A 25,970-nucleotide genomic window follows, 5' to 3' on the forward strand; every position below is an offset into this window, starting at 1 on the left:
GCATCTGCTCAGCATGAGATTGGGACCTGCGTGACTGCTGGTCAATACCAGGAATAAACTCCATAGCTCTGGAGTGGTCAAATTCAAGCCTGCAAATTTCAAAGTCTTTGATATTGGTACAATGCATGTGTTGTGCTGAAAAGAATAGAAAAATAATGGCTTAAGAAACATGATGGAATTCTACAAGAGCACTGGGGACCTGCATTCACATGTTGTGGTGATGTCTAGGCTATCGTGCATTTTATATTTTATGTTACACCTACATTTCCCCATCAACATTTTGAATCAATAACTTGGGAATGATTAAGTATACATACCCTCCTCATAAAATTTACATTCCACTTCCTTTGTAAAACAACAGCTGTTTTGTTTACAAAGCTGTAGATTAATTGATGTGGACTAGAGGGCTATAAGGTTTGAATCAAGTGATTTGAGTAATCTGACAGATACTGTCTTTATTGTAGTCAGTAGAGGTGATTTGGATAGTTTTTATGACCAGCATTCCCCATAGCAGATGGGAACAAATGTTTGGTTATGGATGACTTGGAAAAAATATAATCACTGAACCTTCACTCATTTCTAGAAAGGCCTCACACTGTGATTTTTTAAAGGTTGTAAATGTTTAGATAGTCTTTTTTACATCCAGTTTCCAGCCTAGGTTGGATCCAGAAATGCTAGAATACCATTAAAAAAGTTCTCATCTGGGACTGGAGGTAGAAGTGCCAGAAATCTCATTTGAAAAAGATAAAACCCTCTTCTTGTTATATTTCCAGACTAATTTTGCAGAATCAGGGCTTTTGGGGAGTTTAAATGAGCAACGGAAAACCAGAAAAGCTTATACAAACTAGAATCCAACTGTGAACTGTGAAGTTTTCCCATTGGCCATAACGATAATTTCAAATATGCTACGGCCTCCATGCTGCTCTAACACAAAGCCATGGAATAGATTTCTAGATTTTACAATTGGGAGCATGAAAATGAGTAGATACTGAAGAAATAAAGCAATGATTATACTGCTGGAATGATCTCTTTAGAGACAGATGTTATTCAAGATAGTGCCATTGGGTACTTGAGCACTAACAGGAATAATGAAAATATAGCATATGCCAATGCACTGTTACATAATGAGCTATCCCTCTACATGAAATCGAAGTGTGAGAGTCTCGTAGGAGACATCTTATATGTTTAATGATTCTGTTGGCAATTTAGGAAAGTGGGAAGAAAAAGTAGTTTTGGGCAGTACAGACTACTTTTTTTCCATCATACAAACGTGAGTTAGACTCAGGTAAATCAGCAAAGCAGGCTAGTCAATAAGCCTCATTATCTTCTCAGAACTCTGAAGTTTTCTTTGCAATGTTCACATAATCCTATCAAGTAGTCTCTGATGAAGACTCATTGTTAGGATACGAAAACTTTCCTTTTTTATTTTTGCTCACATAAAACACAACCATTCTGTAGTCTATTACAATTGTAAGAAAAAGACCCAAAAATCGGGACTGTCCCTATAAAATCGGGACATCTGATCACCCTATTGATGGCCCTAGTCCATTAGTATAATGTACCTCTGAAGGGGGAGAGCTTAAAATGGGAAACCTGTCACAGAAAGGGGTGGTGAACAGGAAGAACTCTGTTCCACCTCAGAGACCCAGAGGCAAATGAGCCGAGAAGGAGACAATCACAGGCCACACTGCTTCCAAAGCTGAACAGACCACCTGCAAAACACTATGCCCCAGGAGGAGGAGCTGAAGGTAGGCCCCAATGCGGGGCAATAGACTCTTACAAGATTGGGCTCATAGACCTGAATCCAGGAAGACTGCCTGAGAGACAGGCCACTTTTGCCTTTCTTTGTTTTCACCCTGATCCCCCTCTCTCATAAGGGAAAGAAAGGGGGGTAGACCTTTTTTTTGCCTGTTTGACTCAGAGAACCCCTCACGAGATGCAAAGTGGAGAGAAAGACCATATAAATAATGAACAGCAGGGTGTGGAGGGGGTTGAGGTAGCCTCTGCCCCCACATTAACACTGTGGCTATAACTTGAAGCAATATGAATAAAGGATGAATATATATAGGGTAATAAACGTTGAAAGCCCTTCATACTATTTTCGACTTAGAAAATCACACTCAATTTATAGAACGATTTTCTGAGCTATTATTATTTATGGGCTTTATTCAAGAAGAAATAAATTTCTACAGCTCCCAGCCCATACAACCTCCATGGAAACAATGCCATGATTTAGTAAAAAAAAATTAAAAAGCCTCTATCTGGTGGATAGTGGCTATGGAAAGTAATATTAGGGATTCTGCACAATAGCCCCTTTCATATCTTCCAGCTCCCTCAAAACTGATTGCCAAGTATAACAAATCTAGCAACTTCCAGTCATGGCTGGAGGATTTCTCTGAGCAAGTTCAAGGATCCTCCTTTGTAATCTACCCTGAAGCTGGGCTCTCTCCTGACTTACTGAGAGGTCTGCTCCTGCAATCAAACAGAAAGCTGTATATCCTTGAAAACATCCACTTCCAATTTGTCAAAAGCAAAACTTTAAGGAAATGTATCTCTATTGCCAAAATGTTCATCAGGAAGGTTTCTCAGATCCAGGTTGAAATTTCTGGTCAAAGCAAGAAAGACTCTCCTGTCACTGAGTGACACTGGCCCTTTGAGAGGGAGCAGGGCCAGCATAGCTGTGACACATCGGCTGCTTCCCAGTTGGGCTCAAAAGAAGGCACCTGGGCCCTAGAGGAGGATAGGCCTGTTGTGTGAGGGTTGCCTTAGAACACAGACTGAGTCAGTCAGGAAAAGGGCAGGTGAGAGCTGCCTGGGAGTCCATAGATTGACGGGGGCTGGAGGAGTTCTCTTCAGGAGCTATAGGTGGTTCCTGGAGGAAGGACGAAGGCAGGAGAGCAGCAAGAGTGGTTTGCTGATTGACCTTCCCAAATCAGAGAGCCAGGGCCAGATGGCTGAAGGCCAGAGAGCAGCAGAGTGAGTTTGCTGCAGACTTCTAAACAGGAGTGCCAAAGCCAAGGACTGGAGAGTGCTGAAGGCAGGGGAGCAGCAGAATGGCTCACTTGCTGACATCTCCACATTGGAAAACTGGACCCAAGGGAACAGTGAGAGGGCCAGGAGGAATGAGGGATGCTCCTCTGACGAGGATGTTTTCCTAGCAGAGAGGCTTGGGGGGGGGGGGGTGTCATTCTGGGAAGAGCCGGGGTCCACTCCAGCTGGAAGGGCTTATGGGAGGGGAAACGGCGACAGGTGTGCCTGTCATTTCATGGCCTGCTTCAGGCGCGTACTTCAAACAAGGGCACCCTATGACACCTCCCCAGAATAGCCAATAGCCCAGTGCTTAGGGTACTCACATCGAATGCGGGAGACCCTGATTTAACTTCCTGATTCTCTCTGATCCAATGAATAAATCTTTATACTACAGCCCTAACAGGAGAGCTTGAGAGAGAAAGAGATTGTATGGGATGCCTCTCTCAATCTCTCCTTTCAGAGCTGTCACACTGTGTATAAATAATTAAATATTCATGGACCAGAGAGAGAGAGAGAGACTTATTCTATGAGTCAGGTTGTAGGTGACCCAGGCAGGGCCGGCTGTAGGTTTTTTGCCGCCCCAAGCAAAACAATGTTTGGCTGCCCCTCACCCCAGCCCTGAGGTACCACCCCACCCCCCTGCCACCCCAGCCCTGCGCTCTCCCCCCCCACCCACATCCCCTGCCGCCCCAGCCCTGGGCTCTACCCCCACACACACAAACCCGCTGCCGCCCCAGCCCTGGGCTCTTCCTCCTCCACCTGCACCCCCTGCCGTCCCAGCCCTAGGCTCTCCCCCCCACCCGCACCCCCTGCTGCCCCAGCTCTGGGCTCCCCTCTTCCCCCCCACCAGTGCCCCCCCCACCCACACATCTCCTGCCACACCAGACCTGGGCTCTCCCGCTTCCACCCGCACCCCCTGCCGCCCCAGCCCTGGGCTCTCCCCTGCCAACTGTACCTTCCTTCCGCCCCAGCCCTGGGTCACTGGTAACTCACTCCCAGGGCGGGTCAATGAGCAGGAATTTTAGATGTGCACAGAACACAGACAGGATTGGTTCCCATATGGTTACAGAACTCTAGTAAAGTGGAACAATTTTCAGCTTGTGTGATTGGAGGATATCTGGATGCATATTATAAGACTGTCCTCCATAAATGAGGAAAAGTTAAGGTGCCTTTATTATTCTTTTGTTCCACTCTTTGTTTTTATGGGGAATTTGCCAATGCAATATCACTGTCTTCCTTTTAAACAAATAAAACTAAAAAAAAAAAGAAGGCAATGGCTGTTGAAAATAGCAATTCCAGTCCTAATAACCACTGGGGAGCATTTCTTACTCAATTGTATCCTACTTTTTCTACAGCAAGTTACAGTGGATCAGTATATTTGATTTGGGAGAAATGAAGTAACAGCTGCCCGAATTGAGCTTGAGCACCCCTGAATGTTGAGGTGTTCAAATCTGGAAGGCAGGTGCTAGATTCCCTTTCTGAATATTAGCTAAATCTGGACAGGAAAAATCATTTTCTGCTTCCATGGCTCAGATGTGGAAATCCTCCTACGTGCCTGGTTCTGTATCTAAAGCTGTCCAGGTCCAGAGCCTCCCCTCCCTTACTTTTCATTTTAAATTCTAGTGGGATCCATGTACCTCTCTTGCTAGGCTTCAGATAGAGATAGATTTAGTCCACCCAATTCTTTCTTTGGGGGCTGCAAGGTGAGGTCACAGCAGTATCCCTAATCCAGTCTGGGGATGTCTTCAGAAGGGGATAGCTGGGCCAAAGCCTTCTACTTCTTGGGCACATTTGTTCCCCGTTCCCAGGGCCACCCAGCTCTAGCTGTGAGCTCTCCATTCACAGCAAACTGCAGCATGAGGTTTCAGCTACCTCACTCCTCCACCTCCTTTCCTGTTGGTAGTGGCCAAGGGAATGCTGGGAAATGTAGTTCTTTCCCTACTCCAGGGCTGGCTCTATAGGCAGGGAGCTAACCAAGGAACTACAGCTCCCAGGGCCCCCTGTTGGTTCTCAGCTCCCATGCTGGATCCCTGCCGGCTGCCGCCTCTGCAAATGGGCTGCCTCAAGCACCTGCTTGCTTTGCTGGTGCCTAGAGCCGCCCCTGGACCCAGATTCAAAGTCCCTGGTTTGAATCAGACAGGGCAGGGACTTGTGCCCTGATCACTGGATTATTCTGGGGTGGGTCACTCTCTCCTTCTTGTTCTTTTTCTACAATAGTTTTTGCTAGGGCTTGGTTTTGTCCTGTTGTGGAACAAAACCGAAGCCCAAAACCTTGATTATTTTTTTTCAAAATGCAATTCTTGTTTTTTGGCCAAACCTACTTCTTGCACTTCCCGCAGTCCCAGACCACTCTTTACCTTCACCCCATACCTTGATATACTGTTGGCTTCTCTATGCACAGCACCCCTTCTGCTCTCCTTTGTCCTTTTGTTCCACATCTATTACCCCTACTGTGCTCCCCGTGTCCAGAGTATCTCTCTGTAGCTCAATATCTCAGCACCCGTGGGTTCCCAACAGCTAATCTGTACTTACTCCCTCTATTCCTAGAAAGGGTGTCCTTATAGATCTGCTGCCTCTTCTGTGCACCCACGTCCCCAGCACCCCACCCCCTTCTCTGTCTCTCTCTATACCTCCCCATCACCCTCGAAGCAGACACCACTGGAAGTGGCAGAGTGGGCCATGCTGCTAGCTGCAGTGAGGCAGAGGCAGCTGATATTATGACAAGCACTATAGAAATACCAATGGATAGATAAATAAGCGGTGTTGACTCAGTGTCATACAGAGACTTTTCAATAAAAAAAAGAACAAAACCTTTTTCAAGAAATCTCATGACGAGACATCTTTCCGTATTACTTTTCACTAGATTAAGCAAAGGTACCTCTTCTATATTGTTTACAAAGCAAGGATGAAACACCGCTAATTACGATATTGGAAGATATGGTACTTGGAACAGATGTAATCAATAGAAAACATCATACAGATGAACCCCCCAGTGCATCAAATGAATATTTTTCATATGTAAAGTACTGTAACTAATGCCCAATTCTGTATATGCTGAATGCCTCCGGAGGGGTGCCAAGAACCTCCAACTGCTAAGCATCTCAGTCCCTTTCTACAGGATCTGCAAAATTGGGCTATAAAGCTGTAAGGTGTTTATTTATAAAATAACGCATTCTAGATGGCATGAAGAGAAATCTCTTTAAGAAGGAATGAAAGCCATTGCTGAGCCACTCTTTACTGAAAAGAAAGTTGATTCAAGTGGCCAGTACTTATGTTTTTATGATATAACAATTCATCACATCTTGGTAATCAACCATGATGGAAAAGGAAATAAAAAGGAAAAATGCATGGCACCTAAATGGAACATTGAATCAACACCAGATTTTGTGAAGTTTGACAGGAGGAGAAAGTAGGGTATCTTACAGCTTAAATATAAAGGTGGCATTATATCTGAAAGCCATTGGTTCCATAATGGTGATATTTCAGAAGATCATATCTTTCTTTGGTCCTCAGGTAAAATTTTAAAGTGACCTATCACACTAAATTGCATCATTACATCACATCACTTTTTATAATTTCATGATATAAATGGTTGACATGAAATGACACAAGGAGCTTAAAACAACAGTTTTTAGAAACAAAGGGCTGGATCCTGCCGTGCAGTGAAGACATGTCACACCAAACCATGAGAAGCAGAGCTGGCTGAAACCTGGGATCTCCAGTTCAACAAGAAATTCTGGTATTTTAAAATATCCTCAAACCAAAAGTCCTGAAAAAGTTTTGTTTCAGCAACACCAACACGTTTCTGACACAATATGCGCCCTGGGACCAGGGGTGTATTATTGTATGGGCCCCAGCCAATTGGGGTAGGGTTGCCAACTTTCTATTTGCACAAAACTGAACATCCTTGCCTTGCCCCCTGACCTGTGGCCCTGCCCCGAGTCCCCGCCCCTTCTGCGAGGTCTCCCCTGCTCACTCCATCTCCCCTCCCTCCATTGCTCGCTCTCCCCCACCCTCACTCACTTGTTCATTTTCACCGGGCTGGGGCAGGGAGTTGGAGTGTGGGGGGGGGTGAGGACTCTGGCTGGGGGCATGGGCTCTGGGGTGGGACCGGGGATGAGGGGTTGGGGTACAGGAGGGGCTCTGGGCTGGGGCAGAGGGGTTTGGAGTGCGGGCGAGGGTTCGGGGTACAGACTCTGGGTGGTGCTTCCCTCAGGAGGCTTCCGGAAGTGGCCAGCATGTCCCTAGTGTCCCCTAGGCAGAGGCGTGGTCAGGGGGCTCTGCACGCTGCCTCTGCCCACAGGGGCCGCCCCCACAGCTCCCATTGGCCGTGGTTCCTGGCCAATGGGAGCTGTGGAGCCAGAGCTCTGGGCAAGGGCAACAGACACAGCCCCCATGGCTGCCCCTATGCCTAGGAGCCAGAGGGAGATGCCGGCCACTTCCCACCAGGCAGGCCCTGCCTACCCCGCTGCGGGCAGCCAACCATACTTTTAATGGCCCGGTCAGTTATGCTGACCAGAGCAGCCATTGTCCCTTTTTGACCAGACATTCCGGTCAAAAACCAGATGCCTGGCAACCCTAATTGGGGGGCCCCCACAGGATCACTGGAACTCCCCCCCCTTCCCAGCTCCTCCTCTCCTCCGCCCCCAGGCCCTGCCACTCTGCTCCTCCTCTGCCTCCTGAGGCCCCACCCCTTGGCTAGGCTAGACACAGGAGCTGTAGGGTTACCATATTCCCTCCTGCCCCTGTGTGGAGCCCCGAGATCCTCTCCTTCCCTCCTCCCTCCCGCACAGAGCTACCCCCCCTCTTCTTCCTCCTCCCTCCCGTGCGGAGCTACCCCCCCCCAGCCCCTCCTCTTCCCCCTCCCTCACACGCAGAGCTGCCCCCTAGCCCCTCTCCTTCCTGCAGAGAGCAGCCCCCCAAGCTCCCCTCTCCTTCCCCACTCCCATGGCCAGCTCCAGGTTTTCTGCCACGCCAAGCAGAAAAAAAAAAAAAAAAAAGCCGCAGCAGCGCAATCGCACCACTCCACTCTTCAGCGACAATTCAGCGGCAGGTCCTTCATTCCGAGAGGGAATGAGGGACCCGCCGCCAAATTGCTGCCGAAGACCAGGACGTGCCGCCCCAATAGTGGCCTAAGTGCCGCCCCTTGGTATTGGCCGCCCCAAGCATCTGCTTCTTTAGCTGGTGTCTGTGGAGCCGGCCCTGCCCACTCCCTCCTGCACGGAGCTGCCCCACCACTACACATAGTGAAACACACAGAGGTTAAGTGAATTGCCTACAGTCAAGCACAGAGAGAATCAAGTATCACTGCTAGTTAGAGAACTCAAGAGTCCTGACTGCCAGCCTCCAACACTATCACTGGACAATATTGTTTTAATAAAAAACCTCACGTATCAGCTATTACAATATTTGGCACTTAGGCAGAGTTCTCTGGTATAATGCTGTATTATGTATACAGACACCTGCAGCTGTCCACACTCACTCACCTGAACCTACAGGCTCCAAAACTACTGCCACAAGTATGAGTGGGGTTATTCATTCAAAGCCAAACAATTTATGACAAAATGACCACTTTAAGATATCCACATTTTTAGTGCATTGAACCATTTATTTACATTCATATTTTTTTCTATGTGGCCTATTTTATATTAGTGTTTTAGATTCTTTGACATGTAAAGAGACAAGGCAGCTTACAATCTAGTATTTTGCCAATAAATATGTAGCTTATATTTCGTGTTTTTAAACTTCAAGCTGCTTTATAAAAGCTAAATAATTAATCCTCACTCCCTGCTGGGAGGTAAGTAAAAATCATTTTATGATGGAGAAAAGTTATGCAACAAGCAAAGATCACTTAGCAATGAAGAGAACTCATTTTTCTGGCTCCACAGTCTATGCTGGATGCTCTGACAATATTAGCTTCTCAAACCACTTAAAAAGAAAAAATTACATACCATATCTAAGTTAAACAAGAATAATTGAAGTATTTTAAATCGTTACTTGTTTTTCTTTATTAAACCAGTTATAATAAGATAGGCAGTTCTAACTCATTTAAAACAATCAAGGCAGCAAAATAAAGCACAGCAATTGTACACAGGTCCTTTGTTGTCTTCAATAAATAGCTGGTTTTCCCCCATGGCTATTTTTTTAAAAAGACTTTTCCAGTCAGTCCAGTACATTATATATAAGCTATATAGGCTTTTCTCTGCTCCCCTCTCATGCTTACTCAGATTCAGTCCTTCCCTATTTGAATGGGCCTTTTAGACAGCCAAAATTTCCCCTCTCTTAAATATATATACACAGTGCTTCTTTTCTCCCTGTATTTGTAAACAGATCTGCCCTTCTAGGGGCCCCTCGAGCCCCTCCCTCTCCACCCCCTGCATGGAGCTGCCCCCATCCCAAGTCCCTTTTTGGCAAAACTGGACATTTGTCCCATTTGCTCTTGCCAACTGATGATGGACAAATGCCCAGTTTTGCCAAAAATGTTGGGAGCAGGGTTTAAAAAAGGGACTGTCCTGGCCAAAACAGGATGCATGGTCACCCTAGACTGTAGTAAGAGCCGCCCAGGGAGCCCGGGCAGCTATGGGGAGCCCTGGACCCTCCATCTCCCCTGGGTGGCAGCGGCAAAGACAGCCTATCCTGCCATGGAAAATCTCCTGAGTGCAAGGTAGATCCTCCTGTTATGTCCAGTGCAAAGGCCCTATACTATCCCCCTCCCACTACATCTGCTGGTGTAGGGGATATGACCAGAAGAAAGAAAATATGGCTGAGATGCTGAAATTCTGCACCAATCAGCTGCATATTGGCCCCTTGAGACTTTAGTAGGCATCATTTGGAGGTGTTGTGTGTATGAATTTAATAATAATTCAAGATGGTCAAATAGCAGGCTCAAATGGAATTAATCAAAGATTATTAATCAGAGATTAGTACAGCACTATAGAGAAATAATAGATAAATTACCACACTTCTTGTAAGGTAAAGAGCTGGCCTCTGTGTCTCTTCCCTCTATAACAAGTGGGATGATGGCAGGTTTTACTCCCCAACCTAGGTTTCAAACCCTTTGTCCCATAGGTTGTGAGACAAAGAAATCCCTTTTATGGATGGAAGAATACTTTCCCATGATCTATTTTGCCAAGTTATGTTTTAACATTTTTGTTTACCTTATTGCTTATGGAATTTCCTGTATTGTATCTTTAGGTTCCATGATTAATAAATAAAAGTGTGAATGCCCAACATTAGAACAACTGGCAGCCCCCCAACAACATCTTTTAAAGTATCCCCATTTCATTATTACAGAAAGCACCTGAAATAACAATTGTTCCTTATCAATCAAACAATCCTGCTTATATCTCTGTAGTCACTTTTGGTAGTTTGAGGTGGATCTCCTTCCTGGACTTCTGTTTTACCACAGACTTGGAGGCACAACCATGGTGGATTATAATCTAATACTCAATCATAAGAAATTCCTGAATATAAATTACTAACAGGTTATGGACCAACACTCTGGCCTTACTATTTAAATACACTCTTTGGTAATACCGTAAAGATTTGGGAGAATAGTTAATATTTGCTAACAGGTACCAAGAGAGAGCTGTAACTTACACCCTGAACAGCATTAAACCCCAAGCATTAAGGACACTCTGCCTTTGCACACAATCCTCCTTGGTTATTAATTATTTGTATTATCATATCACCTAAGAGCCCTCGCATGTACCAGAACATCACTATGCTAGGTGCTATACAGACATAGAACCAAAAGACGTTTTTGCCCCAAAGAGCTTATAGCATAAAATACAACAGATGGATACAGACAGATAGGGGAGTACAAGTAAACAGTGAGACAATATTGTTCAGCATGATATGCAGCGATCTTTGAACACCAACATCCTAACCATTGTCAAGCTTTTTAATTGGTATCACAGCAAAGGAGGATTTTGAGGAGGATTTGAAGGTGAAGAATGAGGTTGAAGTTTATGGGGAGTGCCTCACATGCATGTGAGGAAGTATGGGAGAAATCAGTGAGGGACTTGTGCAAATATTTAACAAGTAAGCAGTGGAGGCTGGCATTATGAGCCAACCAGAGTCAACAATCAACAGCTTGATAGTAAATGTAAAATGATAGGTATGGTGGGGATTGACTGAAGGGCCTTGAAAGGGAATACAACCAGCTTATGTTTGATGGAATAGAGAGAGGAGGAGCCGGGGAGGGATTCAAAGAGAAGGGTAATATAGTCAAAGTAATGAGCTAGGAAAATGGGTAATAGGTAGCAGCATTCTGAATGGATCAGAGCAGGACAAGGTTACCTTTTCAAGGCCAGAGAGAAGGATGTTGCATGAAATAATGAGAGTTTTGCTGATAGTTTTAGCTGTTTAGATGGATAACAGAGGGCATAACTTAGACATCTTATGGAGAAAGAAATAGATAAGATTGAGACATAGTCTGGATGTGAGGATGAAGAGATAGGGCTGAGTCAAAGATGATGCCCAGGTTACAGGCCTAAGCGACAGGCAGGGTAATGGTATTGTTCACAATTATACAGAAAGGAGGGGAAGAAAGGGCTTGAGGGGCAGATTACGTCCAAATCAAAGCAGTGGTAGACGCCAGGAGTGCAGAAGCAAGGAGCAGGAGTGGTCATGGCAGCTGTAGGAGAGCCATACCATTGCCTGGACACTTCCTGGAATGCCCCTTAGGATTACATAGGGCGGGAAGCCAATCAGAAGTCATGAGGCTGCTGCCTGTCAGACCCCTTGAGGTGGGATTTCTCATGGTCTATGTCCACAGTGGGTCATGGCTGCCAAGCACAAGCTGGTTATAGTTGCAGCTGAGTGGCATCATGGAGATGTCAGTGGCCTAACAACTCTGCAGGCCTTGGTTTTAGATCTATATAGCCTTACATTATCCCCTGTGTCCCCTGCTGGCCTGGGCTTATTTGGACCAGCTGTATGAAAGACTGCCACAAAGTCAGGGGCATGGTATTGGGACGCAAAACTCCCAGGATTGCTCTTCTAGGCCATAGCCCTCCCAGTCCACAAGGTACCAGAGAGAGCACACGTTCACAGACAGACTCTTGAGCTGAAGAAGTATATCATTTATTCGTTGCTTCAGTGAGTGATCAGTCCTCCAAAACAGGGCAAAGCATAGAGTGAAATGCAAGCACACACCTGCATTCAGGTGCTTGTCTTAAATACAGTGTTACAAAGTTATCCATTATATATTGTATAAACTTTTCCATTTAACACTAAGATTAGTTTGCTGATTTGGTTGTTTACCTGATTGGACTATTGACTAAGTTGTTTACCTGATCAGGTTGCTGGCTCAGCTTTTCACCTGGCTGTTCTCTTTCCTTGCCAGACAAGCAGGCATCTTTTCACATGTCCCAACACCTAAAATATACATTCTTCATATCACATCCTACATCATTGTGTCCTTGGATCCACACCAGAGGGGGCAGTGGTTGATTCCGATGAGCAAAAGTGTTGTTAAAGTAGGGTTTTAGCAAGGATGCATGAAACACTGAGTATATTTTGAGGTATCTGGATATCTGAAGCATCATAGTCACTGGGTTGATTACCTGGCTGATTGAATATGGCCTGAGGTATCGGTGGTCCAGTTTATGACATGGACAGTTGATGGGGAGGTTTTGAGCTGAGAGCCACACTTTTCACCCAGTGGTGAATGCTAGGCCTTCCTGGCACCAGTGGTCAGCTTACCATTTGTAGTCCTCCTTGGCCTTGTCCAGATGGTTCTTTTTGAGTCTTTCTGAGCTTTCTGGATCTGCCACACCCAGTCAGCAGCCATGGGATTTGTGGCATTGACAGGTATGGCAGGGTGGTGAAGGGGGTGGAAGCTACAGTTTGCATAGAACAGATTCTGCCCAATGGAAACATGGTTGGCGTTGCAGAGGGCAGGTGTACAATGGGGACAAAGTGGGATATTTTTGTCAACTGGACAACCACAGTGAAGCATTGACCTACTAAACCCAGGGTTATGAGTTCAATCCTTGAGGGAACCACTTAGGGATCTGGGGCAAAATCAGTACTTGGTCCTGCTAGTGAAGGCAGGAGGCTGGACTCAATGACCTTTCAAGGTCCCTTCCAGTTCTAGGAGATAAATTACTGTGTTCCCGTTGAACAGTGGGAGCTCAACTATGAAGTCCAGGGTAATGGCTACCCAGGATCTAGTCAGGATCTCAGAAGTATTAGGATGCCAAGGGGTTTTAAGCATGGTGTCTTGGTATAGGCTCATTTCTCACAGGAGTGAATTGTTGTGCACATTCAGGGCCACCAGAAGGAGCAGGCAGCCCAACAGAGGGTATTGAGGCACCCCAGATGGCCTGATAATGGTGAGTCATGCCACAGTACCTCTAACTGGGGAGTCCCAGCAGAACATACAAGCAGCCCTGGATATAGAGCAGCTATCCTGGATCTGGTGTTGACCCTGGCTTGGGAGAGGGCTCCTTCTCTGTAGCTGAGCAGATCACTGACATGAGGTCTTGGGGAAATTGTGACATACCGGAAGTTGTGGGGCTTACAATGTGTGGTGACTCCATTTGGGGGAGCTGGTCTGTCACTGCTGCATGGTGGGTTCCTGCTCCCCACACTGACCCTTGCCCCATGTGCCAGCTCCTCATACGTGTCACTGTCTTTGGGCAGCTCCATCCGGCCTCTCACGCTGCTCTTCCCATCACTGCTTCTGGCCCCACTTCTCATCCCACTGGGCTGCTCCCTCTGTCTTGCCTTCTCCCAATGCACATGAAGGTCTGGACCTGAGCTTAGGTTCCCTAATTTGCTTGGCTGCCTGGTCAATCAGACTTACTTGTGGGGCTGGCTACTTCCCATTGACCCTAGTCTGGAGTTCTTTGATTGGCCAGAGGCCCTGTCAGTCCCAGGATCCCAACTCCTCAACCCTTCCCCTCTCTCCTGGCATGGGGAGAAACCAACTAAAAAACACACAATGTTTTAGTAAGGGGCCAACTGTTCCCTTACACGAGAAATTTAGGGGTTTCCAAATCTGGGTTTGTTCCTGGTAGACCAGTGGCATGCCAAGCAAAAATCCTTCTGATGGTCTTCCCAGAACAGAACTGACTGCAACTCCTGACAACTGAAAGAGATAATTAAACTTTAAATAAAGAGAGAAACTGAATACCTCTTGTAACATGCTGAATGCACGAGGAGGGTCCTCAACACTTTATACCAAGATTTGTGGTGGCTTGCAGTATAGAGTCCCTCTATTGGGGTGAAACAGAGCACAGTTTGGCCCTCTCACTCAATACAATATGTGTTTACCTTTTCCACCCCACTGAAGCTTATGCAACCATTCACTTAAATGAGTGGTTTACAGCTGTATACTGAACATGCAGCCTGTGGTTTTTAGGGAGAGTGTACAGTGAAGGTTTTGTATTTAAAATCCTTCAATCTTTAGTTCATATGCAATCCAATTGCAAAATAATAGTGGGTTTAAGAGCCATGAGAACTGTTCATAACAAACTATTTTTATCTATTATTGGCTAAGATAATTTAACTTTAAAAAACAATGTCAGAAAATATACCATCCATACCTACTATTTGAAACATTAACACCAAATACTTCATGTGTGCCTGGCTGCAAACTAAAACACATGGAGCATGCTATATTAAAATCACACCTCTCATTAGTGCTGAGCCCAGCAAAACCATTAATATATAGGAACAGGTTAGCTTTTGAAAGTAAATCATTTCTAATGCTTTTCCAATGTTTTTACAGGGAGAGAAATAACACACTGATGTATGTACTAAATCTTGGTGTTTGGGTTGTGATTAGCATGATAAAACGGATTGTAACACACTGTGCTTGTCTGAGGACTCCTAGATTAAAAACAAGCCTATGAGTGACTGCTGATAGGTTTAAGGAGTTTTTGAATCAGGAACTCTGTGCTCATGTGGTTATAGTGCTCAAGTGAACTCATGGGAGCTTAGATATTTGAAAGTCAAGGAATATGAACTAAACAGGATGAGTAATGGGTAAGAGGCTTACAGTTTACGGGAGTTTTCCAAACATAGACCTCCTGAAGTCAAACAGGGAACTAACTGGAAGTGCTTGGTTATAAGGAGAAAAGTTCTAACTCAGTTTGATAAGGGGGCTTGAAGGCAACAAAGGAAAAATATGATAGAAGAGTAAAGGAGTCCTCACTGACAGAAAGTTTTCTTCAGATTTCTTAAAATACAACTATAGGCAGCCATTCAGTGCTGTGAGACAGAGAACTGCCTATAAGTATATCAATGTCAGCCCATGACCTCCTCAACAGCTTTAGAAAGGAGAAGAAGTAGGGCTTTTCAGTGTGCTTAAATTAACAAATCTGGCCTCTGGCAAACCAACATAGGAGAGCAAATCCAAAATCAAGGACCCCTCATAGAGAATGCCCTGTCAGCAACTCTTCATTTCTACTGAGGAAGCTCCAGGTTGAGAGCCTCTGCTGATCTCAACAGTGTCTATAGCACCTGCCAATAATACCAAACCTGGAGGGAAGGCCTTCTAGCTGGATGAAAAGTGAATATGGAGTCTTCAGAGCTGGTTTGATAGAGCGGTTTTGGTTCAGAGCCAGAGAGTGCCTAGCGGGTGAGCTGTGCAGCCCTGAATTAGGATGCATAGAAACAGCCAATCACGGGAGAAAGGTTTGGACTGGACTTCATGTTGTCTTATTTTTCATTTGGTTATTATTAAAGTCAAATCCCAGGAAGGGGTTGGGTTTTGACCCTATACAGGGCTAGGGCACTATGTTTAAAAAATAGGTGTGAAAATCATTGGCTCATAGAGACTATTGTACTATAATAGACTTCACTGCTAGAAAGTTTCTCTTGATATTCAGTCTAATTTTTTATGCTCAGTTTCCTCCCATTACTCCTAGTTAAATATCTAACTTGCATAACTACAAATGTTATTCCTGTTCATAAAATTATCCAGCCCTTTTAAAATGCATTCACAATATTTGTCTTTAGGGAGGAATAGTGAATATTCAAATATTTTTTTAAATACAATTATTAATCATTTTAAAGTCTGTGGGTATAAGTTTCCTTTTCAAAGAAGAGCTTTGCAGTTCTCCTTCAATAGTTGAGAGATCTTTAAATAGATTAACTCAATTTTATAAATGTTGGTGATTCAGGTGAAGTGAATGAGGGAAAAAGATGAGAGAAATAATTGAATGCATCCATGATTATTAGGAATCAGACTTTGAGCAGATAGTTTTCTGATAGAAATTGTTATTCAGCCAAATTGCACCACCATGTGTAAAAAACATCATTGCCTTTTATTACTTTGGACTTACAGATTTGGCACTGATGCCGCTATACTTAGGATAAATCTCCTCTAATGAGGATGCTGAAGTGTCAAATAATAAGCTTGTTTTGCTCCAACAACTTCATAATGGACATTTTCCACATAAAAATCATCACTTCCATTGGCAGCACCAGTCACCAAACTCTGATTGCAATTATGGTTTCTGTCAATTCAGAAATGAGGTGCATTGGCAGAGCAAATCTGTAAAGCTAGCTACGGATGGAATTTACAGACCCCACATTAAAGGAGTGGTGGAAAAGCATTGGGCTAAGAAGCCCCCACCCCTCAGCAGTTGCCAGGCATGTTCTCTATGGAGGATTTGCTAAAAAGGGAACTCTGGCAAGTGGGAGTGTGGAGAAGAGACAGGCTCAAAGAGGGCAAACAGACTGTTGCTGAGGTAGAGCAATCTACAGCGGGAGGACCAGGACTGTGAGTAAAACTTGGCTGAGATCCCCCTGACTAAGGAGCGACAAATGAACTCTGAGGGTGAGCTGGGAAGCATCCCTGTCCTCAGCTGAAACTCTGTACTGCCAAGACTGTGTCAGAAGGCTGGGGACATGCTCCAAACTCAAGATAGGAAAGATAGGAAAGAGCCCAGGGGAGACTGATCTGGAGTGGCAGCCAGAAGGGATTGAGCCACCCCTGCCCACCTTTTTCTCCTTAGGCCCTGGGCTAGGACCTGGTAGAGAGGGAGAGCCTGGGTCCCCCTAGCCTTCCCTCTTCCACTGGCCACCTGAGAGATCCCAGAGGATTGTGGCGGGGTAACTGTGGCTAGGCTGCTGGGCCCCGGACTGCCTGGAAGAGTTGCCTCAAGGCTTGGATATACTGTGTGGCTGCAGCCTGACCACTAGGCCTGCTGGCCCTCAAGTGAAACCACTACAGTGCCAATCAGGAGAGAGTTCCCAGGGGCTTCCACCCCATCTTATCCACACCTCCTTTGGGAAAGTGACACCTCTCCATACTTTTCAAATTGTAGCAATGGCTCCATTTGTATTCTACAAAAGATTACACACACACACACCCCTTGATTAATGCAGACATGATTTATTTTGCCTTTTAAATATTCAGACCATCAAACTACCACACATACACCTGGCCAAGTTACTATTTTTAGCTCTATTATGCATCATACTGTCTTGAGAATGTGCTCTCATTACACCAGAACAGACCACATTGGTTATCAACTCATTTGGAGGAGGGAAATCAGATCTGATCATCCATTCTCAAACTTTATCTCATTTTCTAAAGGCATATTATATTATTCCATTGAATAATGACTATAGATTAATGTTGGCAAAACCCTTTGAAGATGCAAAAAACGTGTTAACTATTAGTTTATCAGAGTGGCAGGATCTATGTCTCTGCATAAAAATGCAAGGCTCTTCTGTTAACCTATTCTATTGACAGGAGTTAGAACACTCCATAAAGCTACTGACCAAATTCTGCTCTTTCATTTTGCCAGGTGCATTGTGTAACTCTGAGATTTTAAAATGGCTCCCATTACTATGGTATCTGAACAATTTATAATCTTTAATGTATTTAGTCTCAAAACACACCTAGAAAGTAAAGTACTACCATCCCCATTTTACAGATGGGGAATGTAATTGTAAATGTGGAATCATCATTGGTCTTGTGTGTTTCTAGCAAGGTCCTGTGTGTTTCTAGCAAGGTCCTTCAGGGACCGTTTCTTGTCCCTATGCCTATTTAACATTTTTATCAATGACCTGGAAGAAACATAAAATCATGAGTGATAAACTTTGCAGCTGACAGAGATTGGAGAGGTGGTAAATAATGAAGGTCTCTGATAAGAGCAATCTCAATTGCTTGGTAAGCAGGATGCAAGCAAAAATATGCATTTAATATGCATATTCAATATGAATATGAGACCAAGTGTAAAATTATACATCTTGGAAAAAACAATGTAGGCCCGATTCTATCCTGGGAAGCAGTGACTCTGAAAAAGATTTGGAGATTACAGCAGATAAGCATCTGAATATGAGCTTTCCATGCAATGCTGTGGTCAAAAGTGCTTATGCAGTCCTTGGCTGCATGAACAGGGTAATCTCAAGTAGGAGTCGGGAGATTATTTTATCTCTGTATTTGGCACTGGTGCGATCATTGCTGGAATACTGTGTCCAATTCTGGTCTCCATAATTTAAGAAGGATGTTGACAAATTAGAGAGGATTCAGAGAAGAGCCATGAGAATGAATGAAGGATTAGAAAACATGCCTTCTAGTGACAGAATTTGCTCCTTGACTCTATTTATTTTAGAAAAGACAAGATTAAGAGGTGACTTGATTAAAGTCCATAAGTACCTGCTTGGGGAGCAAAAATTGATAATGGGTCTTCAGTCTAGCAGAGGAAGATATAACACAATGCAATGGCTGGAAGTTGAAGCTAGACAAATTCAACTGGCTATAAGGTACACGTTTTTCACAGTCAGGGTAATTAACCATTGAAACAAAGCAATAAGGATTGTGGTGGATTCTCCATCACTGTCAATTTTCAAATCAAGATTTTGAATGTTTTTCTAAAATATATGTTTTGTTTCAAATAGGAATTAACTCTGAAGTTCTTTGGCCTATGTTCTTCAGTGGTCCTTTCTTGTGTTAGAATTCATGAACTGAGATTCAGTGACTTATTCAAGGTCTCATAGGAAGTTTGTGGAACAGCAGAATTCAAACCAAGTTCTCCCAGTTTACAGGCTAGTACCCTAACCACAGGACCATCCTTCCAGTCTAGGGCCTTATTTAGGATAGAAGACATGAGCAACTGACAGAGAGCAGTCTTGAGGAAAAGTCAAGTTTGGGGACAAAATTTAGGCTCAGTTTGGGCTCTGTTATTATTTGACTTACCAATAAACTGAACCTCGGGACAGGAGCAAGTTTGGGCTTCTGCAGCATGCATCTAGTCATAATTACCATTATTACTGCAAATTAAATGGGTGAGAATATCACACACAATGGGACATATTGCATTATCCATTTTTAATCACAACTCTCCATTCAGATCAATGATACAATAAGGATCATTATTCCTACATTCTTAATTTAGAACTTCCTTCAATATAAATGTCTAAATGTAGTGATTATCTAACATATATACTGTTTAAGATACCAGTCTCTAAAAGAGACTATCTCTTCTTTTACCTCTGTCTGGTTCTATAAGAGGTCAGGCAGTTTCTTCTGGGTAGCCATGAGCCACACAGGGAATCTATCCCACTGTTTTTCTTATACATAAACAAAACATTTTGTTATCTAAATCTAGATCTTTGGTGTTTCTAGGGCCAATCTGATGTCCATTAAAGGACTCTCATTGGCTTTAATGGCTACATGGATCAGATGTCTCATTTGTAACTACAACAAACTTTTTACATGTTAAACATATTACCCACATATGTTCCTTTGTCTTCTTTTACTCTTTTTTCATTTTATTTTTTTAATAAAGGGTGTTTTGTTCCACTAATCTGATTTTGTCAATTACAGTTATATCACATATTATATAAGTTTGTATGGGGTCATTGAAAGTTTGTGAAGCACAAATATGCATCTGGACCAGAAAGGATAATTTATGCCATAATGTTTATGTGAAAGCTAAATATGGCCCAAAATATTACACCTCCACTAATATCATTGTACCTTATTTTTAATACCTGTTATCAAAATGTCACTTCTCTTAAACAAACTACTCCTTTGATATTATTAATACTTCAATAATACAGAATCTTTCTCTACAGAAGAATTTCTGAAGCTAAAGATATTTTCTTTTTCTACTGAGCTTGTCAGTCTTGTTTTAATTTTGGATTTAAACACATTAATGCAAAGTACATTAGAACTGCTCCACTTGAAGATTAGGATGACAGTAAAATTAGTTGAATGTCTCCTTGGAAACAAAGGTAAACACTAATCAAATGTTTTGAAATAATCTTACTGGTAATGGTGCATATTTATGAGATTCTCTGTTTTTCATGGCTCAAATAGCAGGGGAGGCAGAGACAAATGAAGGTCAAAGTTAGAGAACTATATTTCATCTATGAAATGGGAGACTGTTAAGCCACAGAAGCAAAAAAAGTCATCTAGACACCAGGATTTAAATATGTTGAGGTTGTTTATGAATATAAAGAACAGCAATTGGGGCAACACTGCAACTAAATGAAAGTGTTCCCTCACTTTACGGTTACATTTTGTGTGGGATTATTCTACTGGGTTCTTCAATCCATTATCCTCTGTTATAAATTCACCCACCTTTAAGCAAGTATATATTGTAATGGGTTGGCCTTCAAGCAAGTGAGCTTTATGATAGAGGCTGGGGGACTGAGTATTGAAACAAAGTATTTTTGCAGTGGATGGTGCCATCTTTCACTAGCGCTTGGGGGAGCCGAGCATTGCAGTGTGAGTGGCCCTAGCTACATTAAAGGGGGGTTGTTTGTTTTTACTTTTCAGACAATGGGGTCTCTCCTCATTCTATATCCCTCATGTTACACTGGTGTCAGACTCATGGAATAGTGGTGAAACCAGGTGTTCCCAACTCTTACCACTTTATCACAGGTAGAGCTAGTTAAAACTCCTGTTCTGTGGGAAATTCTGATACTTTGATTTTTTTTCTTTTAATTGGAACAAACCAAAAAATTTCAAAAACTTCCCTGAAATGAAAATTTTGAAAACAAATTGGTTTGGGTCAGTCTAAATGTTTTATTCAGATTTTGACTTTTTAAAATGTTATATTATAATTTATAATGTAAATTTTGAACCAAAACACTTCAAAAATCAAATTTCCATTCCAACACAGAAAATCTCTTATTTTTTTAAACCAATTGCATGGCTATTTGGGCCTGACATGACTTTTGAACTGTTGGGGTTGGCAATACTGTAAAACAAACTCATGCCAACAAACAGAAGTAGGGTGTACCAGGCAGATGTCACAGCTACAATCAGGAAGAGCCAAAATGGAGTAGGCTGGCTTACAGACGCTAAGATGGAGGTCCTGCTGGAAGAGGTGAGCAAAGATATTGCAGAGGTCACTCCCCAATTCAGCAGGCCGGGTAACCCAGGGAGGAACTGTTGACCTTTCAGCATGTTACAAAGCCCCCTGTTTGGGGAGATGTATGAGAAGAGCTGAGCTTTGGCAAGATGTGGGCTTCAGAGCCTGAGCCACAACTTCTAAGCACTGTCTACATAACTATTGTTAGAACACTAGCAGGAGCCTTGGGAGCCTAAGTCTGTTGACCTGCGCTGGGAGTCTTGCTACTGTGGACTTTGTAGACATATCTTCAGAGTTTGTTATGAACTGAAGTGAGGAAGTTACAGTTTTGCAGAATGGCTCCTTTTGTGCTGAGAAAGGTTGTTGGTTTGCTACTGCTGTTTGGCATCTTCTTGGACTGCATTTTTAACCTTGAACCTTAGATGCATATTCTTTTATGTTTCCTATGTTGAACTTGAAATGAATAAATGTTTAAGTGAAATAAATATTTACACTCAGTGGTCATTCAATGCTTCAAACATTTTTCTTTTAAATGAAGCTGAACCTGTATGTAGAGAATTTGAACAATGGAATGTATGTCACTAAATTACTTACTGTTCTCTGCAATGTAAGAGCCACATTAATTAAAGTGTGTACATGTCTTTTCTATTCCAACATCTTACAAATGGAGATTCCATTATTGTCGGTGGGTGTAAGGAATTATTAAACAATTGAGAGCATCTAAGTTTAAACAGTGCATTAAGCATTTTGTGAGATCACCAAGGAAGGCACTTGAAACATCAGATGAATCTGCAGAAGGTAAATTGTCCTTGAAAGATATAAACGCAGCATAAAGGGGAATTTATAATCTCTCTCTTGGGTTTGACAATATTAATTTGTCTCAACCATTTTGGAAGCCCTGACCACACTGACACTTTCCTAGGTGCATTCTAATAAGGGTGATACTGTTTCATTAAGCTAAATGGGATTCAGCAGAGAACATGACAATAACTCATAAGCAATTGTCATAGACTGTAAAGTGATCTATGACTGCCATTTGTTAATGCATAGCATGAGAACAGAATAATTTGCTTATGTAAATTACAACATATTCTAATTAGGGACAACACACAGTATTTCAAACAGATATATAGAAATATACATACTGAGTAACAGTGTTTCTAAAGCAAGGTCAGTGTGGTTCTAGTGGACATCTAAGATGCTATGATTGGAGATCAATCCCAGAATTTCTAATACTACAGGGGCAATAACATAATTCTTACTTGTATGCACTTTCATTGTCAACATTACCACAATTGTAACACTATTCCTAGAAATGCCATCTCAAGGCAGTCATTTAGGAATCACTGGCATTGCTTCCTAGGAATGGGTGTGTATAGTTACACAAAGTGTGGTGGCAAAGAGGTTAAATTCCTTTGTTGTACTAAGGAAGTAGAATGGGCCACGCTTTATATTGATGGTCTGAGGATAGGAACAGAGGCAAGTTGCCAGGTGTAGTTGATTATCCCAAGGGACCAGCACAGCAGGAAGAAACAAGAGCAATAGATGATCATACATTCAGTCAAGATGAAAGGAGATTACTGGACTGATCTGGTGAAGATTCTACCTTTGTCCCAAGGTAAAAGGATTAATTATTACTTACAATAAAGACAATGAGGAACTGTTTGTTTTGCTTGTTGCCATGACACCAAGATACAACTGTCAATTTTTAAGGCTTTCCCAAGGTTATTACTAAAAAATTGTATACATGGAATAATTGGTGCCACATGATTTCAAAAAACACAGCCAGCCAACTGCATGATGTAACCTGACAATGTGCTTACAGTCCCACTTCTAAATATAAGCAGGCTGGATATTTTGATTCCTGCTCCTTTATAGTTTGAAAATGCCAAAACCTACACCACGCCCCAACTTTGATATTCACTACACTTCTGTTGCATGAAAAGTAGAAAAGGAAGTGGAAGGAATTTGGGACAGTGTTTGTCAAAAACACTTCCTACAGAAAAAGAAACTGATTTAAGAAAGAAACAGAAAGAAGATGCTTGGAGTATGAATGGAGTTTTCTGCCTCCACTGGAGCAGATAATTTAGTAGTCTGAATATCATGTTTAAAATATTAGTCCAAATTCAGACCCAATGTGGTACTGCACCTGCTTACATTAGGTCTGAATTTGATCCATGTACTCCCCCTAGAGGGCAGGTCTGGCTCAGACCTCCTTCCTTCTGGGAATATTTCTCCATTACTTATACCAGTTTTACACTGGTTGAATTCAGTGGAATTATGTGGTGTTACTACTGATTTACAGCGCTATATGGCAGGGGTGGTCAAACTGGGGCTCGAGAGCCAGATGCGGCTCTTTTACCATTAAAGTGCGGCTCACAAGCCTCCACTGCCCGCCCCCCCATTCCCCACCTATCAGACTGGCAGGGGAGTGGGGGCTCAGGACCTCTACCTTGCAATGGGTGGTGAGGAGCGTCTGTCCAGTGGGGAGGAGGGTCTCGGGACTTCAGACCTGCAGGGAAAACCTGCCGGGGCTTCAGCAGGAGTGGGGCTGAAGCCTGACCCCTGGCTCCCGGCAGGTGCGCTTTGGCTCTCAAACTTCTGAAGATTGTCGTATGCAGCTCGGAGGGCCAGTAAGTTTGGCCACCCCTGCTATATGGTAAATGAGAAAAGAAGTACACCCATCAGGATGAAACAGTTGTGAACTGGTAGTAGGTCAGCAGTTGAAGCATGATGTTTAGACAACTGAGGTAAATCAGGGCCACTGAGTTCATCTGGATTTTCCAGACCAGTCTTCTGTTGGCTGTGCATTTGGATATTGAAGAGCTCATGATGCGTTTTACAGGTCCTCAGGTTTCCCCTATGTCATTGTACCAGCTCCTGTCCCAACTATTCTGCAACATCCTGTGTGTTGATTTATCACTGCCCTTCATCCTAGGGATTTTATTGCAAATTGTGCATAAAAGGTGCTCTATAAATGTAAATTTTAATAACAATATATTTTAGTATATTGGGACATTGTGTACTGGGACAGCTGTTTTACTGGGATATCTCCAGAGAAGCTGATTTAACCTAATGATAGTCAATGGTAACAACTGACCCTTGACTGAAACAGTATTAGTATAAATTTAGCTAGTGCCAAGTTGGATAATGCTAATTCTAATCCAAATCTTGGCTAGTACTGCATGGATGCACTAGGAAGGGGAAAGGATATAAGGAGCCCTTTCTTCCCCATAGACCTGTAGCAGGTTTGTGGACACTTNGGTAGTGGTGGCTGCACCCCCTAGCATGGCACGCAGCTCTGCGTAGAAGCGGCATGTTTGCGGCTGTGCCCCAGACCTTCCGTTTGCCTCTCTGGCTTTGTGGTAGGCTTGCCTTAGCTCCTTAATTTTCACGCGGCACTGCTGTGCATCCCTGTTATGGCCTCTGTCCTTCATGGCCTTGGAGACCTTTTCTAATATTTTGCCATTTCTTTTACTGCTACGGAGTTCAGCTAGCACTGATTCATCTCCCCACATGGCAAGCAGATCCCGTACCTCCTGTTCGGTCCATGCTGGAGCTCTTTTGTGATCCTGGGACTCCATCACGGTTACCTGTGCTGATGAGCTCTACGTGGTCACCTGTGCTCTCCACGCTGGGCAAACAGGAAATGAAATTCAAACGTTCGTGGGGCTTTTCCTGTCTACTGGTCAGTGCATCTGAGTTGAGATTGCTGTCCAGAGCGGTCACAATGAAGCACTGTGGGATAGCTCCCGGAGGCCAGTAAAGTCGAATTCCGTCCACACTACCCCAATTCTGACCCGCTAAGGCCGATTTTATCGCTAATCCCCTCGTCGGAGGTGGAGTAAAGAAACTGGTTTAAAGGGCCCCTTAAGTCGAAAGAAAGGGCTTCGTCATGTGAACGTGTCCAGGCTTAATTCGATTTAACGCTGCTAAAGTCGACCTAAACTCGTAGTGTAGACCAGGCCCTCTGTGGGTATATTGGGAAAGAGGTATGCTCAAATTCCCGTCTGTGTGCAAATTCCTTGAGTTCTTCCAAGGCAAACTGGGTCCGTTGTCAGTGAATACAGTCTCCAGGATGCCATATCTTGCAAAGTTGGTCTTCAGTTTGCCAATCGCTGATTTGCTTCTTGTATAAGACAGGACATCAACCTCCCAAAATTTGCATAGTAGTCCACTGTAATCAAGCGCTGCTTTTCATTGAAGGCAATTAAGTCAGCTCCCACCTTTTCCCATGGTCAGGTTGGCAGTTCATGTGGTGACAGAATTTCTTTCTGCTGGTGGTTATCACAGGACTGGCGACTGTCACAGCCTTCTATCAAGAAGCACAGTTGCATATTCATTCTTGTCCAGTAAAACACACTCTCAAGCCCCTCTAAGACAATTGTCAATGCCCAGGTATGAGGCATACATTTTTTTGCCTGACATCCTTATGTAATAAGGCAAGGACAACAGCTCTGTGTCCTTGAAATATGATTCCATCCTGCACACTCAGCTCATCTTTAATTTGAAAATATGGTTCTGCTCCTTACAGTACTAGGCTTTTGTCTTGTCTGACAGTATCACTCTCTCGACTGCCTGCAGTTGGATGTCCTTTTCCATAGACTCTGATTTCCTTCAGCTTTGCTGTTAAAACTGGGAGATAGTGCA

This window comes from Trachemys scripta, chromosome 1, assembly GCF_013100865.1.
Source record: "Trachemys scripta elegans isolate TJP31775 chromosome 1, CAS_Tse_1.0, whole genome shotgun sequence".
Classification (NCBI taxonomy): domain Eukaryota; kingdom Metazoa; phylum Chordata; order Testudines; family Emydidae; genus Trachemys; species Trachemys scripta.